Genomic DNA, 15,933 nt, shown 5'->3' with positions numbered 1-15,933 from the left:
TAACTTCCATAAAAGGCAGTAATTCAAAATAAATTAGCATTCTTGAGGACATATTAGAGAATGACAAAAAGGAAATAATCTTACATGAAGCTATCTTTATACAATATGCTCTGTTTTGCACACTCTCAAATCATCGCTTGTATATCTCTTGTGAATTATTTATCCCCCTTACTCACAAACTATACACTAATGAAACAGTGATTAAAGGAGAAACATTAAATTCTTTGAAAGGGTATTATAGAGCCACATGATTAAATGAAAATGTTATAAAGGTGTATTCATTATACATTTGTATTTATAAAAGAATAAAATAAAATAGGGAAATGTACAAATAAAATGAAAATAAAAAGAAATATGTCCAACCTGGCTTTCCTATTCATATCTGTAAATTACGACTGTCTGAATATCCATCTGAGGAACTGGCTGACTATATTATAAAATATCTACATGTTACTAATGAAAGACAGTCTGCATTAACAAGTAACATTTTCAATAGTGTCAAAGTCTAATACAATAAAGTTTTTAAATAGAAGGAAAGAAGAAAAATTCTTTGGGGAAAAGCAAGAGTAAATTATAATTCCAAACCCAATTTTTTCACCTCTCACTTACCCCTCAAATCTTGGCAACATGATTGCACCCCTATGACTCTATAAAACTGATGTTTATAAAAGTGGTTTTCAATTAACAATTCAATAGCTACTTTCAGTCTTCATTTTTCCAACTTTTCATAAAGTATCTGACACTTTTTATTCTCCTGAAATATATTCCTTAACCCCCAATAAATCCAGACATACTTTCTTTTTTTTTTTCAATATATGAAGTTTATTGTCAAATTGGTTTCCATACAACACCCAGTGCTCATCCCAAGAGGTGCCCTCCTCAATACCCATCACCCACCCTCCCTTCCCTCCCACCCCCCATCAACCCTCAGTTTGTTCTGTTTTTAAGAGTCTCTTATGCTTTGGCTCTCTCCCACTCTAACCTCTTTTTTTTTTCCTTCCCCTCCCCCATGGGCTTCTGTTAAGTTTCTCAGGATCCACATAAGAGTGAAACCATATGGTATCTGTCTTTCTCTGTATGGCTTATTTCACTTAGCATCACACTCTCCAGTTCCATCCATGTTGCTACAAAGGGCCATATTTCGTTCTTTCTCATTGCCATGTAGTACTCCATTGTGTATATAAACCACAATTTCTTTATCCATTCATCAGTTGATGGACATTTAGGCTCTTTCCATAATTTGGCTATTGTTGAGAGTGCTGCTATAAACATTGGGGTACAAGTGCCCCTATGCATCAGTACTCCTGTATCCCTTGGGTAAATTCCTAGCAGTGCTATTGCTGGGTCATAGGGTAGGTCTATTTTTAATTTTTTGAGGAACCTCCACACTGTTTTCCAGAGTGGCTGCACCAATTTGCATTCCCACCAACAGTGCAGGAGGGTTCCCATTTCTCCACATCCTCGCCAGCATCTATAGTCCAGACATACTTTCATTTAGTCACCATGCCATACCAAATCAATTTCTAGAATGCTAATTATTCAACCTCTTGTTTCCATTTCCCACTTTCAGACTGAAATTAATATATTTTGTTTGAAATATGCAATAACGTATTTGCTTTTTTTCCATGCCCCTATCTTCCCACCCTTACACTCATATATTTAAGTCCATTCTATACAGCTGCAAAATAATAATACTTTGACCATGTGACTCTCAAGATCATACTTTTAATAATTACCACTGGATACAGAATCAAGTCTGTTAAGTTAACCTATTACTACTCTCAGCACTATTAGATTTATTTCCACCATATTCAACCTGTTTTTTAACTGTAATTCCATCTACTTCACTTCACAGATTCATCTTTCCCACTAAACAAGACTTTCTGAGAATTCTAGGATTCTTCTTACCTTCAAGTTTTGTTGTTTCTTTTTTCCATCTTCTACTAGGCATTTTTAAAACCTACCTCAACTATTTTCTTCTCTATGGTGATTTCCCTAAATCTCCCTCTTTGAGGTCATCTCTTCTCCTGTATTATCAAATCACTATGTACTATTCATATAACCCATATCGAGACAGAGCAGGGACTGGACTCAGGTCCTCCCACCCTCAATCACAAAATCGAGCATTCCGTGGCCAGGGCTATTGAAGGAAGAGCTGAGCCACATAGCTCCTGAGTAAGATATCTCACAAGAATGCAAAAGTAGGATATTGAAGAGAACCTGACCAAACCAGTCCACACCAAGATGGACCCCAGTGCTGACCTTTCACAAACTTTCTCCCTCATTGTAATACTAAACATCATGCTCAAGGGTGGAGATTTGATATGCCATTTAGACATGGAATACATGAAGAAGCCTGAGGTCCAGAAAAGAAAGAAAGAAAGAAAGAAAGAAAGAAAGAAAGAAAGAAAGAAAGAAAGAAAGAAAAAAAGAAATCCCCCTTCTACACACTTAGACTTCACCCTTTTCCTGCCTAACTCTTTAAAGTTGTCCCCAGTCTCTCCTCAGAAATCCAGCTTGAGGACTCTTACCTTTGTGCTATCTCCTTATGCTGGAGCATAAGTCCCAATAAAGCCTTGCCTGGAAGTCCCATTGGCATTTTGTCAATTTCTACTGTTTAGAGAGCCCAAGGGCCCAGTTCAGTATCAATATCATATTTGACAGTATGTAATTACTTATGTTCATGCCATATTTCTTCTCTAAGATTATCAGTTTTGTTAAAGTAGAGATTCTCTTTTGGTTATACTTCTGTGCACCAAAATAACAAGAACAATATTATGTTTAATTATCTCCTTGTTATATTTAAACATTTCAATTTACTTTCAAGAAGACTTGGCTTTTGGACCCATTTCTTTAAAAAATACCCTTTTAGGGGTGCCTAGGTGGTTCAGTCGGTTCAGCATCTGACTTTGACTCAGGACATGGTCTCGCGGTTTGTGAGTTCGAGCTGCACATTGGGCTCTGTGCTGACAGCTCAGAGCCTGGAGCCTGCTTCGAATTCTGTGTCTCCCTCTCTCTTTGCTGCCCCCCACTCGCACTCTGTCTCTCTCTCAAGAATAACAAACACTTCTTAAAAATTAAAAAAAAGTTGATTCCTTTAAAAAAATACCCTTTTACCTTTATAAAGAGATATAAGGTTAATGAGAGCTTTCCATAACAAAATGCTAATAAAATCAATGTCAACATTTACTCCTCCCTAATAATTTTAATCACAATACTATTACTACTATTAACATATAAAACATTTCCTTCAGGTATTAATTAAAATTACCTCAATTAAATATTATTTGAAAAGTTAAATTATTTAGCACAGTGTTTTAAAACAAGAACTACTGAAAAGAGTTGTATATGGCAGGGTACAGGAAATGTAATCAATTCATCAATAATTTATCAAATGATTTCTAAAAGTAACAAATGCTCTTTTAATATTATCCTGACAGCTATGCCACGTGAATATACAAAACATCCTATATACATCCTATACAAAACGTCCTCCATAAGGCACAATCTAAGACTACTTAGTTTTGCTATTAAAAGAGCATTTTATTGGGCATTTCATGCCAAAAGGGGCCAATTGAGTTACAACAATCTATAATTAGTAGTGCATTAACCTCTCATATTACTTAATATTCATAAGTGTTAGTAGGTGGCAATGTCAAAGGTGAAACATTTGAAAAATGTCTTTGAAACAGGGAGAAAAAAAACTAATATGCTTTTCAATCTGAAAGTTACATTCATAAGCAGGCATGCATACAACCTGGCCTTTGGAAAGGAGGATAGAACTTTCGCAATCAATTTATTACTTCAAAAAAACTATTGCATAGTGACAAATGACTATGTGCACATAATGTGATCACAAAATTTTTCTTTTTCAGAATAAACATGGGGGTAATGAAAAGAGCTGCAGAATCAAAGCCAAAGAAATTGTGTTCTCTCCCAGGCTTTACCACCAGCCATCCACATGACCTTTGTCAGTCATTTAGTATCTTTGGTCTTTGTTACCTCATCTGCAAACTAAGAAAGGTAAACTTGCTCAGTGAGTTGAGCATCTGACTTCAGCTCAGGTCATGATCTTGCCCTCTGTGAGTTCGAGCCTCGCTGTCAGGCTCTCTGCTGACAGCTCAGAGCCTGGAGCCTGCTTCAGATTCTGTGTCTCCCTCTCTCTCTGCCCCTCCCACACTCATGCTCTGTCTTCCTCTCTGCCAAAAATAAATAAACATTAAAAATTTAAAAAAAAAAAGAGAGAGAAAGGTAAACTCAATGATCTCTCAGGTAGTTCCAAGCTCTGAAATCCTAAAACGCTCAGGAACATATTTCAATAGAAGTTCCAAGACTTTTCTCGTATAATTTCCTTCAACAACATGCTTACTGCTATTTTGCCATATAATGCCCTAGTTTGCTCTATTTTTGACTGTAGATCATGAATTTTTTCCATGCACTTTAAGTCTCCAAAGTGTCTAGTTTGGTACTTTATACCCACTGGGTACTCAAAACATATGTAGAATGGATACTAAGAAGTGTTTCACTAACATCCATTTTTCTGCTTCCTAGGTGTTCCTGATATTCATTTGCATTTTATTTTATTCTAAGGCAGTTGAATTCATTGCCACTTCCAGGAAAGAATCCTGTGATTTAGGTCTATCCAAGAAGAATGTCATATCCCCTTACAGACAGTGATTGGTTCCTAAGTAGGCATGTGATCAAACCTGATTTAAATAGAGTGGATTTTGAGTTTTTGCTTTGAATGCTAGGTCCTTTTCCATCCATTGACAGTATTATGTCTAAATGTAAGGTATGGAATAGCTCAGCTAGACAAAGGATTAAGCTGACATCCAAAAGAAGGCCAAGGGGAGGAATTAAAGAGAAATGTCACTGAACCTCTCTTTCAACCTGTGCATAAAGTTCTTACTGCCTTTGCATTTTTAGTTTTATAAGAAAGTGCATTTACTTTTCAGTTTAAGGGAGCTTAAATTTGATTTTCTTTTACATGCAACTGAAGCATTCAAATGCAGGTATTTAATGAACTTGCAAAGGATCTGATTAGCAACACCTCAGGGATCTCTTAAAAACCAAATATTGACTATAATAAATATATTATTAGATATTTTATTTTTATGGTTTAACATCAATTCTATAATTTGTATTTTCCATAAATGTAATGCTATAAAGTTATTTCACTTTTCATTAAACCATCATTTTGAAAATAAACAATGTTTTAGCCTTTAAAAGCAGGTTTATAATATTTATATTAGTGAAGGCACAATATTTCAAAACAGTAACATCTGAAAATCTGAACATAATAATCACTGTTTCAGAAATATCTCCATAAAGAATAAATATTGTCAAAATGTCAATACTACCCAAAGCTATCTACACATTCAATGCAATCCCAATCAAAATTGCACCAGCATTCTTCTCGAAACTAGAACAAGCAATCCTAAAATTCATATGGAACCACAAAAGGCCCCGAATAGCCAAAGTAATTTTGAAGAAGAAGACCAAAGCAGGAGGCATCACAATCCCAGAATTTAGCCTCTACTACAAAGCTGTCATCATCAAGACAGCATGGTATTGGCATAAAAACAGACACATAGACCAATGGAATAGAATAGAAACCCCAGAACTAGACCCACAAACGTATGGCCAACTCATCTTTGACAAAGCAGGAAAGAACATCCAATGGAAAAAAGACAGTCTCTTTAACAAATGGTGCTGGGAGAACTGGACAGCAACATGCAGAAGGCTGAAACTAGACAACTTTCTCACACCATTCACAAAAATAAACTCAAAATGGATAAAGGACCTGAATGTGAGACAGGAAACCATCAAAACCTTAGAGGAGAAAGCAGGAAAAGACCTCTCTGACCTCAGCCGTAGCAATCTCTTACTCGGCACATCCCCAAAGGCAAGGGAATTAAAAGCAAAAGTGAATTACTGGGACCTTATGAAGATAAAAAGCTTCTGCACAGCAAAGGAAACAACCAACAAAACTAAAAGGCAGCCAACGGAATGGGAAAAGATATTTGCAAATGACACATCGGACAAAGGGCTAGTATCCAAAATCTATAAAGAGCTCATCAAACTCCACACCCGAAAAACAAATAACCCAGTGAAGAAATGGGCAGAAAACATGAATAGACACTTCTCTAAAGAAGACATCCGGATGGCCAACAGGCACATGAAAAGATGCTCAACGTCGCTCCTTATCAGGGAAATACAAATCAAAACCACACTCAGATACCACCTCACGCCAGTCAGAGTGGCCAAAATGAAGAAATCAGGAGACTATAGATGCTGGAGAGGATGTGGAGAAACAGGAACCCTCTTGCACTGTTGGTGGGAATGCAAATTGGTGCAGCCGCTCTGGAAAGCAGTGTGGAGGTTCCTCAGAAAATTAAAAATAGACCTACCCTATGACCCAGCAATAGCACTGCTAGGAATTTATCCAAGGGAAACAGGAGTACTGATGCATAGGGGCACCTGTACCCCAATGTTTATAGCGGCACTCTCAACAATAGCCAAATTATGGAAAGAGCCTAAATGTCCATCAACTGATGAATGGATAAAGAAATTGTGGTTTATATACACAATGGAATACTACGTGGCAATGAGAAAAAATGAAATATGGCCTTTTGTAGCAACATGGATGGAACTGGAGAGTGTGATGCTAAGTGAAATAAGCCATACAGAGAAAGACAGATACCATATGGTTTCACTCTTATGTGGATCCTGAGAAACATAACAGAAACCCATGGGGGAGGGGAAGGAAAGAAAAAAAAAAAAAAAAAAAAAAAAAAAAAAAGAGGTTAGAGTGGGAGAGAGCCAAAGCATAAGAGACTGTTAAAAACTGAGAACAAACTGAGGGTTGATGGGGGGTGGGAGGGAGGGCAGGGTGGGAGGGAGGGCAGGGTGGGTGATGGGTATTGAGGAGGGCACCTTTTGGGATGAGCACTGGGTGTTGTATGGAAACCAATTTGACAGTAAATTTCATATATTAAAAAATAAAAAAATAATAATAATAATGTAAAAAAAAAAAAAAAGAAATATCTCCATATACTTGTTACAATATCCTACTTCCTGCCCATATACCTTCCTTTTCTACTTTTAAAAATCCTATTTGCATTCTGCTTAATAAATAGAAAGCTAGAAAGAATGTCTCTCCCATGCTCTAACAACCAGAAAAAGCCAAATAATCAACAAAAGTATAACTCTCTTTTTAAAAAATAAATCAGAGAGCTGAGGTTCCAAAGCAAAAAACTCAGCAGAAATCTAAGGAAAGTCAGTTGCCTCCAAGGAGAAAAGGGCATGAGCTGAGGCAGAACATGGGAGGAAGAAGCACTGGACACTACTTGGTAGGAATCCAGCTAAAAATCGTCTTATAATTTCTCTTAAAAATGTAAGTGTGGGCTATAATGTGATTATAAAACCCTTTGGAGCCTCAGACTCAATGAGAGTTCACATCCATTCACAGACCTCATCACTGACCTCATCAGCAGCACAGAAAGAAGAAAGGAGAGGAAAGGTATTGAAGGAAAAACATGAAGCTCTGCCTGGATCCCTCTGCCCTATCTCTACTATGAAACAAAAGCTTAAGGCATTCGGGGGAAGGCAGCAAACCCCATCACCCTCAGGATACTAGTGGGGAACCACTGCAGTTGGGACTAAGGTAAGGGAGCAAATAAAACCCCCATCCGTGGGTATGGGGAGGAAAATGCCCTGTGTCCAGACAACTAGATACTCTACCACTGGGGTAAAACCAAAATCACTTAGAAAGTCCAAGAGGTCCTGAGACCTAGGGACATAGTGCATGAGACTGAGATTGAATCCCCACAGCAGAAAATGACCCTGTACGGAGTCATTTTCTGGAGTAACTTCCAACTCCAGGCTAACAAGCATAAGGGAACAGTCTCCTGCTGAAGAAAAGTGCAAGAACATGGAAAAATAACCTTCCTGAGACACAGACTCACAGGAAAAGCTGAGGGAATAATAGGAATATTGAAGAAAACTTGCATCCTAGCCCTCACTCTAAGCACAAGATAAGCGTAGAGGAATTTACAGTCCATGATAGACTTGAGGGTAACCACACCAAAAAACAAAGAAAAAGAAAAAGAAAAACAAATTCACCACAACCCACCATGCCAAAAGCTGAAGAAGTGAACCTTATTTCCAGACATAAATACTATTCACTCTCTTACCTTACTACATATTTGCAAAGTACAAATTTTGAGAAACACAAAGAAGCAAGTAAAAAAATACACTGGTAAGAAGACAAAGCAATAAAATGAACCCAAACCTATATAAGATCCATATGATTAAAATAATGATGACAGAAATAAACAGCATAGTACAAATGAGAATACCTTTGATGGGGTCATCACAGACTCAAAATAGCTGAGAAAAAAAAATAATGAACTTGATGTTGGCACTTGAAATTACTCAAACTAAAACCCAGAGTTTTAAAAAAGGATGTAAAAAATTTAGAACACAGCAGCCAGGAGGTGTGGAATAACGCTAAACCATCAAACATATCTGTAATTAGAATTCCAAAAGGGGAAGGGAAAGAGAAAGGGGCAGAAGTACTTGAAGAGGTTCTTCAAAATCACAAAAAAGACACCAAAATACAAATTGAAGAAGCTCAGAAAACACTAGGCAGGATAAGTTTTGCTTTGTTTTTTTTAAGATACCTAACACACTGTGGTCAAACTGAAGAAAAAAAATTGAAAGTCTTGAAATTGGTCAGAGAAAAATGGCACATTCCATATAAGAATTATAGTAATCTTATATGAAATTATGAAAACCAGAAGACAATAGGATGACATATAAAGTATAAAATTTTTAAAAACCTTGTTAACTCAAGATTCTATATCAGTAAGAACATCTCTCAAAACAAATAAGAAACAAAGGTAAAGTAAACATGTTTGGGGCAAACAAAGCCTTAGATAATTCATTGTTAGCAGGTCGGTGCTACAAGATATGTTAACTAAATTTCTTCCTGTGGAAGAATTATAATACCAGATGGGAATTAGGGTCTACATAAAGAAATTACAAGCTCTGAAAGTGGCAAAAATAACAATAAATATTAAAAACTTTTTATTAATTACCTTAAAAGACACTTTGTTATCTAAAACAAAAACAGAATCAATGTATTGTGGGTTTTACAACACATAAAATACAATATATGAAGAGTAGCATAAAGAATTATAGAAAAGTGGAAATATGCTTTAACACTACATGTGAAGTGGTATAAATATTTGAAGGTAAATTATGATAAATTAAAGTTGTGTATTGTTAATTCTAGGTAAATGCTAAAAATATTTTTAAAGAATCATAATTAATAAGCAAGTAGGGGAGATGTAAAATGGAATTAAAAAAAACTCAATCCAAAAGAAAATGCAAAATGTGAAAAAAAAGAAAACAAATGGAACAACAAAACAGCAAATTAGAAAACTGGAAGATTTAAATCTAACCACAGTAATATTACATGAAACTTATGTGGTCCAAACACCGGAATTAAAATACAGAGATTGTGAGATTGGATTAAACACACACACGCATACACACACACACACACACACACACACACACACACACACACGATTCTGGTACATGCAAGGCACAACAAACCAACTTTAAACATAAAGATATAAAAAATCTTAAAATGATAGGGAAAATATACCATTTAAACATTACTCAAAAGCAAGTAACAGAGGCTATTTCCAAAGAAAGTAGGCAACAAAAGAAAAAAACTTATCAGGATTAAGAGGGACATTACATAATTATAAAGAGATCAAGAAAAAATTAATACGCCAAATGTGTATTCTTTTAATAGCAAAGTTTTAATATGCATGAAGCAAAAGTAAAAGGAGGAATAAACAAATCCATAATTATTGTTAGAAAGTTCAACAATCCTCTATGAGTAATCTAAGAAAGGCATAGATAAAAAAATTGGAGAAAAGATTGAACACCTGAACATTATCAGTTTACATTCATAGAATAATCTACCCTATAACAGAAAAATGCACAATGCTTGCTCACTAAGGTAAACTCTATTATGAATAATAAAACAAGCTTATTTTTTTAACTTAAAATATACAAGGGAGTGAGATTAGAAACAACAGAAAGATATTTGGAAATTAAGCAATATACTTCTAAATAACAAATGGGTAAAGAAGAATCAATAAGAAAAATTAGAAAATATTTTTAATTAGATGAAAATGATAATATAACATACCAAAAATTATAAGACTGCCACTAAAGCAGGGATTGGAGAAAACTTTAGAACACTAAAAGCTTATTTTACAAAACAATATACTTTTGAATCAATGATTTAAACCTCCATCTTAAGAAACAAATAACAAAGAGCAAAATAACCACAAACCAAAAACAGATAAAAGCAAAAAAAATTAGAAAATATAAAAATATAGAAAATAAATGAAAGCAAAGAATGGTTGTTTGAAAGATAAAGAAAATTGACAAACTTTTAGCCATACTGACACAGAAAAAAGAAAGAAGACACAAATTACTGATATCAAGAATGGGAAAAAAAACATTAGTCAGTATAGATCCTACATATTTTACAAGAATATTAACTAAGTTAATATTATGAAAAACATTATGGCAAAAAAATGAGTACTTCATTAAAATGGATAAATTCATTTAAATATTCAAACTACTCCAGGTGACAGAAGTAGAAATGGATAACCTGGATAACCCTAATAATCTATTAAGAAAATCTGGGGGTGACTGAGTGGCTCCATCAGTTAAGCATCTGACTCTTGATCTTGGCTCAGGTCATGATCTTATGGTTCATGAGTTCAAGTACTGCATTGGGCTGTACACTGACAACTCGATTTTGCTTGGAATTCTCTCTCTCTCTCTCTCTCTCTCTCTCTCCCCCCTCCCCCACTCGTGCTCACTCTCTCTTAAAAGAAAGAAGAAAGAAAGGAAGGAAGAAAGGAAGGAAGAAGAAAATATAATTCAAAATCATCCCACAAAGAAGACTTCTGAGAAAGTTCATTGCCCTGACAAATTTTCCAAAATATTTAACTATGAAATGGTACAAATCCTACCCTATCATTTCCGGAAAGTAGAAAAAAAAAATGACACTTTGTTTCTAAGAATTATAAAAAAGTTCAGTGACTTAAAATATCCTAATTAATTTTTAAGAACAAAATTGGAGGACATATGTTATCTGACTGAAAAACACATAATACAATAATTAAGACAGTGTGATATTCATGAAAGAACAAATATACATATCAGTGAAGTCAATTACAGAGTTCAAAACTGACCCACAATTATATGTTTAGTTGATTTTCAAACAAAGGTGCCAAGAGACACCAATAGGGAAAGGAAAGTTTTTTCAATAAATATTGTCTGAACAACTGGATATCCATGTGGACAAAATGAACACTGACTCTTACCTGACATCACACACAAAAATTAACCAAAACAGATAAAAAATATAAATATGTAAGTTAAAACTGGAAAAAAATATTGAAACCTTTGCATGCTTCAGTTCACCAAATATTTCTTAGATAGGGTGTAAATATCATGAACCATAACAGAAAAACCTAGTAAGTTATATTATAATGAACTCAAAAAATTCTGCTTTTGAAAGGTATTTTTTTTCACGCCACAGAATGAAAAAAATATATTTGCAATGTCTTCTCAGGCAAAAGATTTCTATCCATTTAAGGAATTCTTGTAACTCAGTAAGAAGATAAACAGCTCTATAAAAAAAAAAGGACTAAAGATTTGAACAGATGCATAAACAAAGATACACAAATTGTCAATATGCCCATGAAAAGATAATCAATCAGGAGTCCCCAGGGAAATACAAATTAAATCCCTAGTCAGATGTTACTACATATCCATTAGAATAGCTAAACTAAGAGACTGACAATACTAAGTGTTGACAAGGATGTAAAGGCAACTGAAACTCATCTATTAACAATGGAAATGTAAAATAGTACAGCTACATTAGAAAACTAGTGATTTCTAAAAATGCTAAAAGCACCTCTCCCATAATCTAACAATTCTAGTCTTAATTACTTATGAGGACTTGTACACAAATTATCACAGCAGCTATATTCATAGTCCAAAACTGGAGTGAACCCAAATACACAATGAATGAATAAACAAAATGTAATATATTCTGACAATGGAAAGTGATTTAGTAATAAAAAGGAACAGATTACTATAAAACATGGATGATCTCATAATCAGTATGCTGAGTAAAAGAAATAAGATGCTACAGAATCCATATTCTCTTGTTCCATTTATGTAAAAATCTTAAAAATTGAAACTAATTATGACCAAAATAAATAAATAAAAAAGCAATTGGTGGTTTCCTGTGGCCAAGAGAAGAGAGAGGAGAGGGATGGACTTCTTAAGGGAATAATAAAACTTTTGGAAGTGACAGGATTCTTTCTTTTTTTTTTCTTTTTAATTTTTTTTAATGTTTTATTCACTTTTGAGACAGAGAGAGACAGAGCATGAGCAGGGGAGGGACAGAGAGAGAGAGCCAGACACAGAATCCAAAGCAGGCTCTAGGTTCTGAGCTGTCAGCACAGAGCCTGATGGGGGCTCGAACTCACAAACCGTGAGATCATGACCTGAGCCGAAGTCGGAGGCTCAGCGCTCAGCCGACTGAGCCACCCAGGAGCTCCCAGGATTCTTTCTTATCTTGTGTTTGTGGTTTCACAGTTACATTTGTCACAACTCATCAAATTATACACTTTAAATGCATGGAGTTTATTGTAAATAAATTATGCCTGATATTAATTCTCAATAAAGTTCTAAGAGCAGATACTGTATATATGTATATATACAAATATATGAATCATTGGAGATCACTTTACTTATATTCTGGAATAACCTCAAATCATGCCTGAATAGCTTTTGAAAATTTACAGCTCTTTCACATTCTAGGATCTCTAAGATCCTAGATCCTTTTTGTTCTGTGTAAGGATGTCTCAGATATAAACAAAGCGTTAAAACCATCAAGATCAAGCCTATATTAGTTCCTTTTACCTTCCTAGTCCCAACTATAGCAGACTTCTCATAAATGGGGAAACCCAAATATATGAGCATCTTTGATGAAGAAGTAGTGGATCCAATGAAATTGATGAGGGAGTATGAAGCAAACTGAGGGCAAAGTGCAGGCCAGTAGCACCCACCCTCAGGTGGGACATATATGATACTCCTTGGACACTCCTGCTACCCAAAAATGGGAAAGGACAAGAAACAAATGGTCAAACTGATAAGAGTTTCCACCAGTTTACCAGAACAAGGCAATCCCACTCCCTACTGTCTTTATGTTACTGCTTTGCTAGAGGGAAAAACAACCTTAGCTTGACAATAGGTAGGTCTCCAATAAATCTTTAGCATGTGAAAGTCTCTTTGTAAACTCCCTCTTGACTTTATCTCCCCCTGACTCCATAGAATAGTCATCCCCCACAACCCCAGTGCAGCTCTTCCTGCCCATGGGTCCCATCCCCATGCTTTAATAAAATCACCTTTTTGCACTGAGGACGTCTTCAAGAATTCTTTCCTGGCAATCAGCTCTGGACCCCATGAACCCCACAGCACCCCAAAACTTCATCAAAATGATTTTTCTTAAACTAATCATGTTTATTTTCCCAAAGGAGACATCAAAACCAGAATCTTATCTTTACACTGGTTTCTAGGTCTTTTAAGTTATTCCCATGGCATTTGATCCTTGTTACATTGCTTGGAATGTATGCTTTATCTACAAATGCACTGCTTTTGAGAAGGAAAGCCAGCAAGAGCATATAAAAAAAGGCCAGCCAGATATCTGAAGCCAGATACCTCCTTTGCATGCTTTTAGCTTCTGTAATTTTGCTCACCTCTTGCATCAGCCAACTGCCCGTGTAGCACAACTAATAGTGCTCCCCCGCCCTCCCACATGCAGCCAATAGAAAGTTTCCAAGTACCCAGAAGCTAGCTGGGCATAAAGAAGCCCAGCGCCAGGCTCGAGGCTCAGCCTTTGGGGGTAACTCTGCTGGGCCAGCAGCAGTGTGAAATAAACAGTCTTTTCTGATTCCCCTAGTGCAGGCACTTGTCTCTTCCTGGGTGCTGAGTATTTGCTGTAACACTTTGAGAAATGAAACCAGGTACATTCATATAGCTTTCTGTCCACATTAACAGTTCTGTTCCAGCAACCTCTTCCTAAGAGTAAAATTGCATATATTCTGCTGGTGTCTTAAGAACTTTCTGAAAGTACTCATCTGAACATAACAGATAGCTCAACAGTCTCATGGACTGTCAGGGACTTAACTTGAAAACTCTTCCCTCAAGATTCTTGCCTCTTTGGGTCAGTCACTCAAAATATTATATTCTGAAACTTGTCCAACCCTAATCAAGCCCAAAGATTGAAAAGAATCTATTTAAGTCATGTCTCCAAAGCCTCATAAATATTTTGTCTCCCTCCCCCTTTTGAGAACTATTAAAACACTATCAAGATAGATACCTCCCTTTCTGCAAGTAAGCAATAAAGTCATTTGTTTCAACAGGTTATTTTGGTAGTGTTTTCAAAGAGCAAGCATTTAACTGCTTGTGGAATCAACACACCTTAGAGCTCAATTCCTCATTTGAATCATGGAAAATGATTCAAGACGGTCTCAGAGAAGTCAATTCATATAATCTTTGTATTTTCACCATGACTGGTTGTCCCTCAATTTCTCAACTAAGTCTTTCAGTTACATTTTCCTGACATAAGATGCTCAGAGCTTCATTATATTTAACTATATGAGTAATTATATTTATAATCACAATTGTAATTAATATTTCCATAGCACTCTAATATCTTATTATAATTAGGGTACCTAATAATTTAAGTCTAAAAGATATAAACTACCAATAATACCAGTCAAAAGTCCTATGTGGAGAGTGACTATATCTTAGGGCCAAATTGTAGCAGACCCTAATAACATACCATCCAGATGTAGGCTATAATTACTGACTATGATTCATCACTCTGTAGACTCTAGAAACCAAGGCATTTCTCAGAGGTTTAATAAAAGCTACTCTCTGCCTTGTCACTCAGCCTTCTCTGTAGTTCCCACTCACTTCATGGTGGGAATGTTACAGATTTTCCTACATAGGTGGTAAACCTCTGGCTTCCTCTCTATCATCCATCTGTACTATCTTTCAGAAATGCCTTAAAGTTGCTGCGTGTGTAATGTATCTGGATATATACCACTGATACGTGTATTATTCTTTAGCATGTCAGTGGAAATTTGAAAGACAGAAGCTAGACTCATAGGCTAAAGAAGTCTCTCTCAGAGAGCTATGAAAGCCAAAAATAACAAAATAAACACAAAAATATTCTAAAATCCCCATGTTCAAAATGGAAGAAATACAAAGGCATATGAGTATATTATATGTTTTTACCTCACTAATAATTACCTCACTATATGCCAGAGAGTGTTCTAAGAGTTTTACAAATATTAACTTGTTTAATTCTCATAAAATCCCTAAGAGATAGATACTACTATTATTCCCATATACAGATGAACAAACTGAGATACACAGAAGTTATGTACTTTTCCCAAACACATCAAGTAATTGGAAGAGCCAAGATGCATGTTCTTAGTCACTATATTGATATTCAATCCCTTGTGCTGAAAGAAAACAAACTTCCACAGATACTTCCAGAAAATGGAAAATGGGGAGACATTTCATAGTTCATTTTATGAGGCCAGTATAACCTTAAAAATAAAGATTTACAAGGACATTACAAAGAAAAGAAAAGTAGGGGTGCCTGGGGGCTCGGTTGGTTAAGCGTCCGATTTTTGGCTCAGGTTATGATCTTGCAGTCAGTGAGTTTGAGCCCCACGTAGGGCCCTGGGATGACAGCCCAGGGTCTGGAGCCTGCTGCCTATTCTGTGTCTTCCCCTCTTTCTGCCC

At 35.7% G+C, this 15,933-nt stretch overlaps 1 protein-coding gene across 5 annotated transcripts in view; it reads right to left on the bottom strand.

Moving 5' to 3' along the window:
* The window catches only part of CNBD1 (cyclic nucleotide binding domain containing 1), a 460,555-nt gene that overhangs the window by 335,512 nt on the left and 109,110 nt on the right, over positions 1–15,933 (bottom strand). The window lies entirely within an intron of this gene.

This window comes from Panthera tigris, chromosome F2, assembly GCF_018350195.1.
Source record: "Panthera tigris isolate Pti1 chromosome F2, P.tigris_Pti1_mat1.1, whole genome shotgun sequence".
NCBI lineage: Eukaryota > Metazoa > Chordata > Mammalia > Carnivora > Felidae > Panthera > Panthera tigris.
This window is presented reverse-complemented; position numbering and strand designations above follow the sequence as displayed.